Source organism: Gadus morhua, chromosome 13 (assembly GCF_902167405.1).
Source record: "Gadus morhua chromosome 13, gadMor3.0, whole genome shotgun sequence".
NCBI lineage: Eukaryota > Metazoa > Chordata > Actinopteri > Gadiformes > Gadidae > Gadus > Gadus morhua.
The window spans coordinates 20,296,756-20,310,398 of record NC_044060.1 but is presented as its reverse complement, the minus strand read 5'-3'; the positions used below and the strand labels follow the sequence as shown (position 1 = coordinate 20,310,398).

Sequence of the window (13,643 nt, the reverse complement as noted above, 5' to 3'; positions counted from 1 at the left end):
AGGATAGGAGGCGGGGTGTGTGTTTGTGTATGTGTGTACAGATGGGACTGTGTACGGCAAGGTTATGTCGACAAGGCATCGTTCTTTACCCGAAATCAACCGACCATTAAGCGTACAGCTTTAGTTCTTTTTTTCGGAAGACTTGTGACATTGAAAGAGAGTTATTGGATGTATTTTTCTACTCGCCGGTGACGAGGAAGCACCCGCTTCTTACAATAAGTGGAGTTGACTGTCCCTGTGTCCGCACACAGCGGCTGGCTGCCAACAAAGGAAATAAGGTGAGAGATGTTTCAACCTGTTTGCTTTTTTGAATAGAACAACATTGATGTAGTCCTGATCGGAATTGTGTGTCGAGCGGCTTTGGCTCACCTGCTCCAGGGTGCACCATTTGTAACTATCTGGAGCGGCGTTAGTGGGTCGCCCGGCTGTACTTTGTGATCGGCATTGGACAATAATAGTTGCGTTGTGCCTTCTGTTAGTGTAGCCGGCTACAGTATATATTGTTGTGTTTTGGGTGATCGGTAGGCTAGACGTGTAGTCCACAAGTTGAACGCAAATTGTCCAAATATGCTAGGTTTCATGCATATTGTTCATTTTTAAATGACAAGGCTCCGCTTGTCATTCAAATAATCTTTTGATTGGCTAAAAAAGTTAAATGGATTTTTTTGAGGAGTGCACTACGTGATATGACAATGTTTTTTTCGTGTTGGATAGTCAAGTAATTTCCCATGATTGCGATTTCATGTGATGTTTGAATTAAATTGTGGAGCGTGAAACAGCGTGGAGAGCTGAATGCTTTTCATGTGGAGATACAGTCAGACGCCCTCTAGTAGGTTGACAGAAATGCAGACCGCTTTTTTTTCCCTTTTCTTTTTTAAAGGTGCTCTTGGTTTCTGCTCCACAGCCTGTGTGAATATCCTGTTTCCTGTCCTCAAGAAACAATAGGAGAGAGGGCAGGCATGTGACATCCTGCATGGGTCTTGTGTCACTCTTGACCATAAACATAGGGGTTGAAGAACTAGGCCAGACTCGATCTCGTTCACACCAGACCAGAAAACAAACAAAAGGGGTTTCCCCAGTATATATAAAGTATGTATAAACAACTTGTGGCTGGAGTAAATCCCTTGTCAGGTGTCATTTTTTTCCTTGTAAATTGGGATGGCAAAGCAAAGCTGGATTATAAACAATCTTTGCCAATGAATTTGTCATAGAACAATAAGAAAAGTATTTGGCATGTGGTGTAATCACTGACTCACTCAGTCACTGACTCACTGACTCACTCACCCTCTCACTTAGAAACCCAAAGTGATGCATGTATAAAATTGCAAAGGCAGCGGGACATTGTCCTGTACTTAGTCTGGGACATTCATTCGCTTTAATGGGGTCAGCGCTTTCAATTCAATCAAACTATCAATTGTTAGAGAACATTCCGACGCTGTTTGGGTAGCCGGTAGAGGCAGATGCTCGCTATCAATCGGTGTGAATTCATTCACTCTATACACATACCATTAATTTAGAAAATTTCTCCAACATGCTTCCGTTTTCAATCTGTGGTACCAGCAGAGCGGTTACGAGGCCTCCTGACAACCTTTGAATGGCCATCCTCATATGTTCCCACTCCCATGTCGTCCCACGCTTTGTCCTTAAACAAAAAGTCAAATAAGCATTTTTCGTGTGTGTGTTTTACTAATTTCTTCCCACATGTATTGGTTTAAGTGCCCTCAATGCAAAAGAGGAACAGCAGTCATATGATACTTGGCCAGAAACTAGTGTACCTGCTAGGCAGGTTTGGACAGCAGGATGTACCTCTGCACAGACTACAGGTGAAACTCTTTATCAAGTACAAAGAGAGCACATACAAAGATCTGACTACGATTATTCTCTTTGTTCACCCATCGGTTTTCATGTAGTCTACACGTGAGTTAAAAATAGAGCCACAAAAGCATTTTGCTGTTTTCTGATAAAGCGTTTGCTCTGAGAGCTACTTGGTTGTTTTCTGGTTAGACCGTTTGACGTGAGCAATGGCACATTGTCGTTCAATAGTTGTTTGTGGGTCAACTGTAGTTGATGGGCTTAGCAGCTGCATCAATCAATGCAGTTCCTCATTCTGAAGCGGGGCATCTGAGGTAAAGGGTGTTAAAGATAAAGAATAAAACAGCCCAGACATATTGCAGTATCCGCCATCGAAGTATCACAGCGCAATAAGGTTTTCCAAAGATGACAACCGGGTCCGTCAGATATTAAGCAATAGAGTAGGACGGTGCACAGTAATGAGTAATCAGTATTTGTTGTTGAGGGGGATGATGGGGGGGAAAGGGGGTCAATGTTATGACCATCAACTGGACTGCCGGTTCATCGGATAGCTCTAATTCGGCCTTGTTCGATCCATTAGGGATAGGCGTGTGGTGAAAGCAAGGTTCATAACGACGCAAGTCATGTCAACAGGAATCTGCTCCTCGTTGGCTGTGGAGCCCAGGCCGTCCATCTCCCAGCCTGTTCCTTCTCTCACGACCGTCTTTGTTCTCTCAGACAGGATGTCCTGCATGAAAACAGTCGGTACCTTACATTTTTCACAGCGTATTTTACAGTGTTGCAGACATATCCTGCGATATCCCACGGCCACGGTGTGCCCTTTGGAGGATTTACTCTGGATTTGGATTTGGAAAGCCCCAGAAATTGCAACTTCCATGAATACATGTTTTGTAGTGGAGGTCCGTTATACAATACAAAAAACATGCTGGTTTAACAAGTTCAGAGTTATCATACTATATAATTAAGGCATGGTTCTGAACATTTCTCTGTATTTTATGACTAATTCAATTCAGTTTTGGGTCGGATTGCAAGGTTGCATTGACCCTGTTATTTGTGTGACGGATTTCAATATTCAAATACCTATTTTGGTTCTCTGGTTGCCCATGGCAGCATTTATATTCAACGCTGACCAGCGCATTTGAGTAACAAATTCCCTGGGATGCGCACTCTCATTCAGTCTGAGGAGGCTCTCCAAGCAATTCCTTTGGGACGCCGTTTCCATTTCATTTAAGACCAAAGAGACTGCATTAAGCCACTGCAATATACTTCAGTCTTTTAATAGACAGAGAGGCAATCCCAGGCAGTTCGTAACTCACACACACACACACACTGGATTTATGGAGGGAACATACACAATCATGGATTTATGGATTTCCTAGCTGTACAGTTCCTAGCTGTCATCGATTGGGGCCACTTCATAATGGTGTAGTTGTAGTAGTAGTAGTAGTAGTAGAAGTAGTGCCCTCAGGGGGATTGTGTAAAATACAGCCGGGATGTATTTGTTTAGAACGGCAACTTGGAAATCGGAAAGCTCCTCATTATTCTTTAGAGAGTAGACTTTGTTTAGTTTGTCGTTCAAAAACCTAGCAATCCAGCCCAGCATTGGTCTCAGGCCCTGTGTGTTATCTCGTACAGGTGAAATGGTCCTTGGCAGTAGGTTCCGATGTCTGTTGCTCCGTGAGCCAGGAGCTGTGCTGTCTCCCAAAGCAAAACAGCTGTCTGTGCTGTACTCTGTACTGTGTTGTTTCCATACATCTCTATCTGCTATATTAATCCCAGTCTGGTTCCGAGTGGACCCATTGCTCCCTTAGTGGTTCCCATTGCTCCAGGCTTTTGTTGTTGGTGTGGAGGGAGAGACATGAACCTGTGCAGGCCTGCTGTGGTTCCCTGTAGATGAACAACACCATAGCCATAGGCACATCTCATAGGAGGGCACTGATCTCTCTTGTCTTGTTCTCAGACAAGCATAGTATAGCTCTGAGGCAGGGAAAATGGAAATAGCAACAATAGCAAGCCCTCTGACATCTATGTCTCTCTCTCTCTCTCTCTCTCTCTCTCTCCCTGTCTCCCTAGCCCTCTGTCTATCGCTCTCATTCTCTCAGCTGTGGGTTTTGTGTGTGGGTGTGTATAGTGTTTTTTGTTATAAGTGGGGTCTTTGCTTTGGGGTTTGTAGAATCGGGGGGGTGGGGGGGGGGGGGGGGGGGGGGGGGGGGTGGGTAGAGAGTGATTCTTCCTGTAATCATGCTGCTTCTCTCAACCCATTCACCGCTCTCTGACTTTCACGCCATTACACACACACACACACACACACACACACACACACACACACACACACACACACACACACACACACACACACACACACACACACACACACACACACACACACACACAGAGTCAGTACTCAGGGTAATTATTATTGAGAGGGAGGGGGTGTTGGAGATACTAAATGGTAATGGCCAATAAGAGACTCCGAACGGGGGTGGGAAGTGCTCATCGACGGATGGAGCGGGAGTGGAGGGCCTGGCCCTGTCATTATCACCCCTGTCAGGGGCCAATGAAGACGTACACAAAATACGTGCTCCCTGAACACACGTACCCCAAGGCGGCACCCCGACCCGGGTCAATAAACGCTCACCACTAAAGATCACCGCGACTCACACGGAAGCTCCCCGCAGGGGGGGGGGGGGGGGAGGAGGACGAGGGAGAGGGAGAGGGAGAGGGAGAGTGGTATGGAGAGAAGAGCTCCTGTCCATGTATACACCTCCTTTCTTCTCAAGCCAGAATAAGAGTTGGTTTTCTTGCCGTGCTGATACTATGTTGGGGGATCTGTAGTATCTCTCTCTCGCTCTCTCTCTCTCTCTCTGAGAAGCTTAGGATTTAGTGTTAATAGTGTCACATGAGCCTCTTCTTTAACCGGGTTAATCCGACCTCCCCCTTCCACCCTTCACTCAAACCTACCCCACCACTACCGAGATAATACATAACCCTCCCCCCCCCCTTGCTCGCACTCACAAGGGCTCCTTCACCTGACCACCACTGGGCGGTCGGCCTATAAACTCCTCAGCTTCGCTGCAGTGAGGAGTCACCCTGCAGCCCCCCGGGTGGTGAGCGTGTGTGCTGGGAGGGGTGGTCTTCATCACCTGGCCGGTGACCCTGAACAGAGAGGAGCCCTCCTGCCTCCCAGAGCTGGGAGATGGAGACAGGGCCTTGCTGTGGGAGGGGGGGGGGGGGGGGGGGGGGCACAGAGCCTGGCGGTCTCCCAGTGGGAGGAGAGTGACAGGGAGGGGACAGGCGGGGTGGTCTGGTCCTTTGATGATACAGTAGGAAGCAGGGAGTCTGTCAAGGGCTAAACGGCCTTAAAGTCAATGGGGATATTCGTCATAAGAGCGATTGTTATTTTTAATTACACACTGTTCATAGGCTGCTTCCTGTATGGGCTGAGCACAGGGGATATCCTATGAGCAGGAGTGTTTGCCGTAGCCTTTCACCCAGTACAGTCCATTGTTGTGAGTACAACCCCATACACAAGGCGTGCAGAGTAGCCGCTGCCACGTTCACAGAGGCTGGGCCCCTGGTGGGCCTTTATAAAGACAACAACTAAAGATAGCCATCAGCAACATTCGCAGCCTCTCGCATGCTTCCCATGCCCTGGGGGCCGTCGTATCGCGCTAGTGGATGATAAACCGATGATTGCGGGCCGGTGTTAACATGACCTGGATACTGAGAGAAAGGGGATACAGTGGCAACATGCGCCGTGCACTCCCTAAGTAGGCACCCTTCCAGGTTGTGACAGGTGCAGACCACCCTTGGTTGTAAGGGAATACCGGTAAGGTAATATGGCAAGCTAAGGGCACAGGCCAGGGCTGCGTCGTCTTCTAGAGAAAGATTATTAAATGGAAGGGCTTGGTTTTAGACTTTGTACTCTGAGGTGTGAATTTAAGCGCCGAGGTGTAGTAAAGCCGTTACCTCTTGCTAAAAAGAGATAGCATTGTTAATGTTACGGGGGACTTAAACTGAGCTTTATTACAGTTATCACTGCAGCAGTGGTAAAGCACTGGCTCTTTCGGGCCAAACGTTTAAATTCCAATTCAAGCTTAATTTCCGCTTTCAGAAACAAATTGTGAGAAACGGAGTGGGGTTTCAGACCACCATGGAGGGACACACATTTGTCAGGTGGATTCACATATGTCTCTGTGCAACAATAATCTAAACAACAACATTTCATAGAACAAGGGTCTGTAAGGAACAACAGTCCTAAATTAGTGTTGTGATTGGGCATGTATGTTTTCATTGGCCAGTGAGAGCCGTAGCAGGGATCCTATTAGGTAGTTAGTCAATTAGATTCGCTGCGATAAGCCAGAGGGTCTCATGATGTCATCATCACTAATCACAACCCCCCAAACCCGCTAATTAGTCATTATATCCTCATAATGGCTTCCGCTGTTGCTGCAGTGATAAAGTACATGCTTAGTAGTTCTGACTATTTATTTATAGAGGACACACCAAGCTATCAACCTTTGAATACCACACGCATTCGCAAATGGGTATTAGTCTGGATCCTTTGATTTCCGAAGAGCGTTATTAATGGGCACAGACCAAAAAGCCATTTGATAGACCTGCAACAAAATCATTGTATCAAACCCGCCACATATTTGACCAACGGTTGTGATTGGCGAGACCCGGGCCAGTTCTTCTGGAAATTTGTCTGAACAGGAAGGGGGCCAGACGCATCTGCCAGAGCAAATGAAACGTGAGTGTGCAGATTCATCTGGTTCCCAGGTGTACATGGCAGTATAGATTTTATCATTTATTTCATTATAAAGTTAAATAGCTTTAATGAACCCATAACAAAGGGCTCGGAATTCGCCAAACAGACAAAGTTAGCAGGACTAATAGAAAGTGCTTGAGTGGCACAGTTATTGTAAACCGGTGAATATCAGCACATCAGTGGCCAATATATCTGTGTGAATAAGAACAAATGTTCAAATCAGTGTTTTTCAAAGGGTAGGTTTGTCCCATGCCCTGTGCTGTGGGCCTGCTTCCCTGTATCTCCCCATGGGGTTCAGCAGGGCTGCGACTCTAGACCCTTGCCTTGCCATGGGTTAATAAATATTTAACAATGGCCGCAGCACTAAACACAATGTTTCGGTTCATGGTTCCAGAAATTGGTTATTGTTATTTTGACTGATGACTATCACACTATGCGTTACCACATAAATATGGTAACGCATAGTGATATTTGAGGGGGCTTTGTGCTGCCGCCGCTGTGCTCGGCGGTGTTGTCATACAGACGCTGACCCTTATCCCAGCCTCAGAGGGTTGCTTGGCACACATTCAACACGGGAATTGGACGTAATGCGTTTATGTCGTCTGTGCTACCGGCTTGTAATTTCTCCATATTTATAGACATATGGCCAATGTCATGTCAGCTACATTGGCCGGTCCTGAAACAAACAATGGAATCAGCATGGGGGGGTTGAACATAGTGCCAACCAAAAAAAGGAAACGTTACGACCGATTACCAAGTGATATGCTCCACTTTATGGATCCGACTGCGTTCCATTAGTCTCCCATTCAAAGAGCCTTCTTAATGAAGACATTAAACTATGATGCATGAACCAGAAAACCAACACTTTCAGGTCACGCTATTCGTATTTTTTCAATCCATTCAGGTCTCTTTCATTTCCCCCCTAAAGGCTCATTACCGATGATCTGTGTTGCTGCTTCTTCCCCATCACTCCCTCCCTCCCTCCCTCCCTCCCTCCCTCCCTCCCTCCCTCCCTCCCTCACTCACTCACTCACTCACTCACTCACTCACTCGCTCACTCACTCACTCACTCACTCACTCACTCTCTCCCTCTCTTTCTCACATCATCTCATTCTCCCTCGTCCTTTGTCTCTCTCTGCTGCCCTGTGGTGCTGCTAAAACCAAGCCATTCATATTCAGGCATTCTCTTGTTGATGATATTCAACACCAGTGGCCCGGGCCTACTGTCTCCTCTGGCCTTCTGGTGGTGGTGGAACAGCCTCCACCCCTGATCCGGACGCCCTCCGTCCCCCCAGGGAGGCGGGGGGGGTGGGGGGGCATATTCTGACACGGCAGACTGCATTCGGGCCAACACGGTGGCCTCTGTTACTACCCCCCCCCCCCCTTGCTGTCTTCCACCTCCCCCCTCTTCAGAGCATCTGGTTTACACACAGACACACACACACACACACACACACACACACACACACACACACACACACACACACACACACACACACACACACACACACACACACACAGAGAGAGAGAGATAGCCATGGCCTCTCACAGCTCCAGCGTTGGTCTCAGTGCTGTCCTGTATCACAGATAAAGGGCGCCCCAAATCCTGAGCCACTATCGGGACAAGTCAATGGGTCCAGTGGTGGCCGACTAAGCCCCTCAAGGTCTCTTCCCCCACCCCCTTTAGCCTCTTTCATACTGCAGTAGCCCCCCCCGACCCCTGGCAGGCCACACAAAGCAGAGCCTGACTGTATATTACCACCCAAAATGAGAAAGGAAAAAGCTTTGTGTGTCTCTCCATTCATTCGGCGGCACGGAGCTTCATCACATGGCAGTAATTGGCTGTGATTGAGACGCCTCGTGGTTTTAGCTTAAGCTGATGTGGTTGCGCCTAAAGCAGATTTTATTCCAAAATGGTTGGATGATTGTCTCACGGGTAACAGACGGGGATGTTAGGCCTCGGGATAGACGGCTCCTGGAGGCGGGAGCGTGTTTCAATATCGATCAAGCTGTCGCAGTGAGGGGTACCAGCCATAGGTTATTCTGGGTCAGTGTGAAGGAGCTGATGGTGGCAGCAGACACAAGGGTTATGTTGACCAAACAGGCTGGAGCGAGGAGAGAATGTACCCAATGTACTGTGGAGTTTATTCACCCTCAGGTTTTCTGAAATGCTTTTAACCAGCACCATGTATAATTAATGGATACAAAACCGTCCCGTGGGTGTGCTGCTGTTAGACGGGGACTGTATACATTCCAGCTGACAGTCCGGAATGTACAGTTGGGCAAGGACCAGGTCCCCTATGGAAGCTCACCATTAGATCACTGGAATAGGGATGTGCACATTGAACCATTGTGTGTGTGTGTGTGTGTGTGTGTGTGTGTGTGTGTGTGTGTGTGTGTGTGTGTGTGTGTGTGTGTGTGTGTGTGTGTGTGTGTGTGTGTGTGTGTGTGTGTGTGTGTGTGTGTGTGTTAATATGAATGTGTTTATATATGTGAATATCAATGTGAGTGTGTGTTTATATGTGAATATGAGCGTGTGTGTGTTCATGCCCGTGAATATGTGTGCGCCCGGCCGCGGTGCCAGGTGTATGGTGAGGTGAGCGTGGTGCTTTGCCTGTCAGCTGTGCGTACCATGGAGGCCAATAGCCTGTCATATGCAGACCTGCGCTGGATGACAGCTGTTTCCCCGGCCCTCATTCAGCCCCACGGGAGGCCTTCCCCCTTTTTAGTCAATTAATCTGCCACTTACTGTACGGGGTGATTGCCATCCATATGAAACAAGCCTGAGGGCAGAGAGAGAGGGAGAGAGAGAGAGAGCGAGAGAGAATATCTTGGCAGTAGGGGCTGTTCATGCCACGGCCCATCTAGTATCATCCCAGAGAACCGGGCTGTTAGGGGACCACGCAGACCGCATATAGAGGGTTAAATTGGCACCCGCAGCCTTTCTCCCTCATCTATCTTTTTTTTCTAGGCCACGCCTGAGTGTGTCAAACACGCCCGGTTTTGCATGTTCAATGAGAGGCGCACAGTAGGAGAGAAGAGGTCTGGGTAGGTAGGGTATTAAAGAGGGGAATCGCAGCTAGGCCAGTAATGACACATTTGAGACTTCGCGAGATAAATGCATTGGCTAAGTTCTCTGCTAGTGTGCCAAGAAATATGGATGGTATAAGTTCTCCATCTGCTGGCCGTGAATAAGAACTGCAGCAAATCAGAACGACGGGAACATAATAGCAGAGTTGACAAGCGCAACAATCGATGTGTGCTGCCTGACTTGGAATGTATCTCGATGCATTATTGCGTCTCGGGGTAGCAAAAATGTGCAACAACACGTCGTTCAGGATGTAAGCTGCACAGTCATCAGCATGTTTGAGATATTTGAGTTGGGCTTGGCAGACTGAAGCCTGAGGTCATGCTGTCTACTGCTGTGGTGCCAGGCTGGGGACAGAGACGGAGAGCTCAGAGTGGTTCCACTGCAATTTCCTTGACAAGGGGTTGCTGCAAGTGGCAGCAAAATGTTTTTTATTGAGGAACAAAAGTGTTACATTTACAAAAAATATATAGAAAGGCTTGTTTAGGCTACTAGGCTCTGTATTTGCCTTCAAATTGCCTCAGGTAAACATATCCTGTTTTGAACTCATTTAGCATTAACAATTAAATTTATCCTTTTAATGATAACATGCTAAATTTGGAACCAGGACAACAGTGGTCTTTGAAATCGAATCCTGTGGCGATTTGGAATGAATATTGCTCTGAGCATTTGTTTCGCCAATCGCAACCACTAACTGAATCTTAGCGGCACACGCGACGCGCGTGTGGTGGATAAAGAATTACTTGTGCCCGACACATCTGCTGTCGTCACGGCTGTTGTCACTCAGGACAGCTGTGTCCCGGCGTACACGTGCCTCTCGTCTTTGTCCTAATTGATTCTGTTCACTCACGGTCTCGGCTGCGCGGCCGGTCTAAATATGGATGCCAAATGAAATTGAACCTCCAGAAATGGATTCATCCACTTCCTGCGGTGAAATTATGCGAATGTTATAGAATTAGGGCTGGGTGATGTTGCCCTATCCATTTGCTGAATGCTTTTTGATAAAATGATACGACAAACATGCATGTTTGCACTTCGGATCGACGACTGTCCATGAGATGTCTGCAATTTATTTTGCGCTAAACCTGTATGTCATTCATCCCTGTACTACAAAGTTCCTTTTCAAAATGTGTTCTGCACAAGGTTCTAGACGAGATGATATTCGGATTTGGGCCCAATCAAGGCAGAGTTTTCTCACCATGGAGCTGGGTCTCCTGGGAATACAACATATAAATATACATCCCTCTGAACCAAAGCTCTACCTATATTCTGTCTTATTAACCTATGAGAAAGGCTGGTTTAGGGCTCAATAGAGAAATAACCGTTTCATACAGTACATGACTCAAGGTCTAAAAGGAATCAACACATAAACACATTTGCATAATGTATGTTAATTGCTCATGGTTTCATTTCCAAATCTTCTGCAGCTGCCAATGTTCAAAAGAGACCATCCTAGTCCCACAGGAAAAGCAGACATATAGCAAAAGCTGTCACCTTTGCCGTACAGATGCAGGGGCAGCATAATCATTCATGCCTAGGGGGTTTGATCTCGCAGCCAAAAGGTCCTGGGTTCGATCCCCCAATGGTTACTTACAGCCTATTGTAGACCAGCTAATGTAATTTATCTGAATTCAATTCACTGTAATTAGCTTTAGATTAAAGTGTCTCTAGTTAGTGATTTAATGGTAAATTAACATGGTATGTTTAGTGAAAGCAGAGGTCCCTCTGCTTCTACCCCTGTTTGCCGACTGTTGTTGTCAAGGATTCCAGGAAACTGTTTGTGTGTTTGACGGGTCACACAAACAAACAGCAGGATATGGCTTCCAGGAAAGGTCAGTGGGTGTGGTTACGTTGCTCTCACCAAGAATTATCCCCAGCCACATATATCACCTGTCCCTATGCAACGATGAGCAATTATTATTATTTTCCACAGTAGTTAACTTGAGCCGGAAATAACAAGCTAGCTGCTGAGAAAATGACTGATGGGCCGTCCCCCCAGGCAAAATGAACATTGTATGATGCCGAGATACAGCAATAAAAAGTAATAAAGGGGATTTAATCATTCCGAGGCTATGCTATATGCTTTCTTAATGAAAAACTCTAGAAAACATTCTAAGAATATATTACCCCCCGCCCCCCCCCCCCCCCCCCCCCTCGATAAAAACAAACAAACAAACACACCAAAAAATAAATAGCAATGGCAAGCACATTTCCACCAAAGCACTAAAATAAACACAACCACTACAACGGTTTGTGGTCGAGAATGAGTCACACCCCAGCCAGTTCCCCCTGGTCAGCCTGGGTGTTGCCTGTGTTTGTATACAAGAGGGACTCAGTGAGTTCCCTGTATGCTCCGATCCTGGTCCCTTGAACTACACTGCATCCACTGAGGCTGCGTGGTAATGCTTCGCAGAAGCAGGGCCAAGTCTGACACCCACCCACACACACACCCATCCACACACCAGCTCTCCAGACCTCCGGCTTCTCAGGGAAAATGACCTCATCTGAGGGTCACAGTGGAACGTTCTGTTTTTTTTCTATGGTCTTTGCCATTAAAACACAAGCACACAACAGCCTCCAGTGAGAGGCTGTGGTGCTCAGAGAAAGGCGCAGCAGAGGACGGCTGTGTTCACTCACAAGGGCCGAGGTGGGGGAGGCACATTGGAGCCCTTTTACACCAGCATCACCGGTCTTCACCTCTCTGCTAAACGGTGGGCAATCCGAGCTTCAAGGTGCAGCTTCAGTTTCCGTCGGTCGGCGGTCGGTAGGAAGGCTGGCGAGCAGAGGGAGGAAGGCACTGCCGGCCCTGGCGGTGCGCATCATATCTGGGGTGGAAGACCTGGTGGCGTCTAGCGGCCAGCTAGCCTGGTCCCTGGCCCAGCAGAGCCTGAAGAGGTGGTACCAGCGGGGGGTCGTGGTCCCTTGCCGACAGCTGATGGACGCCTGGCTCCAGGTCGGAGGATGCTACCAGGTGGGGCCGACGCTAAACCGATTGATCAGAGATGAGGATGAGGATTGCTTGCTTGTTGGGGTTGGATGGGGGGGGGGGTGGTTTTGATTTGTTTGACTGACCGCGACGATTGGTACCTGCTCGTTGCCAGATGTGTTGGGTTGGGGTTTTTTTAACGTTCAAAATATTCATGTAGTTTGGATTCCCCCTTTCAAGTCAAGTTGAAGTTGACAATGTGTGATTTAGTGCTCACTCGGTCAGCACTAAGGGCAGGTGTGGGTGCACGACTGCACGTGTGGGTGTCTGTGTGTATTTTTAACAAGGGTCTGAGAGCACATATGGAGCTGATTAGAGAGGCATGTCCGACCGTTTGATCTCAAGTGTCCAGCTGGAAGGGGCCTTTGAAATGCCGCTCACTGTGGAAGACCTGATCAGTTTTACGGAATAGGAGGGTCCAGTTGTTTAGGTTATTTATTTTCCATTCTGGTGAAGGTTCTCGGTTTGAAGTTCAATGTTCATTGTCTACCTGTATAAGGTATCTTGCTCAATGACGCCTACATGCAGAGGTTAGACTTGTCATGCATCAGAAAAGGTTGTCTCACACTATTTCCCAGAATCCCTCTGTGGCTGTTTTTCTTCCACTTTTGAACACTTTCTGTCTTTAGCCTCTGGTGACGGTCATGTGAAAAATTAATCATAGAACCCGAAATGTTGGTTGGGATGGGGGCTGGGGAGGTGGAAGGGGAGGTTTAGCTGAAGGGTTTGTGGTATCCGTATAGGCTGGGTCCCCTGACCCCTCTGTGGGTCAAAGTGAAGGCTTGGGGGGGGGGGGGGGGGGGGGGGGGGGGTCAGGGGTGGGGGGGGTCATGTGAAGGCGGTAGCATCAGAGAAGCCAGTCAAGTAATGGTGAGGGATTTTCAGGGAAAGGGCAGGACCTCCCCAATCATGGTCAGGACTTAGCGTTGACCTCCCTTTTTTAACACCATGACCTGCTCTCCAAGGAAGCCCTGCCCTCTTCAAAC

The 13,643-nt window shown here is 47.7% G+C and overlaps 1 protein-coding gene across 1 annotated transcript in view; it reads left to right on the top strand.

Moving 5' to 3' along the window:
* frmd4ba (FERM domain containing 4Ba) overlaps window positions 1-13,643 on the top strand; it is a 39,882-nt gene continuing 26,239 nt past the window's right edge. The window contains 1 exon segment of the mRNA XM_030373690.1: window positions 1-278. The gene's annotated coding sequence lies outside the window, so the exon portion shown is untranslated.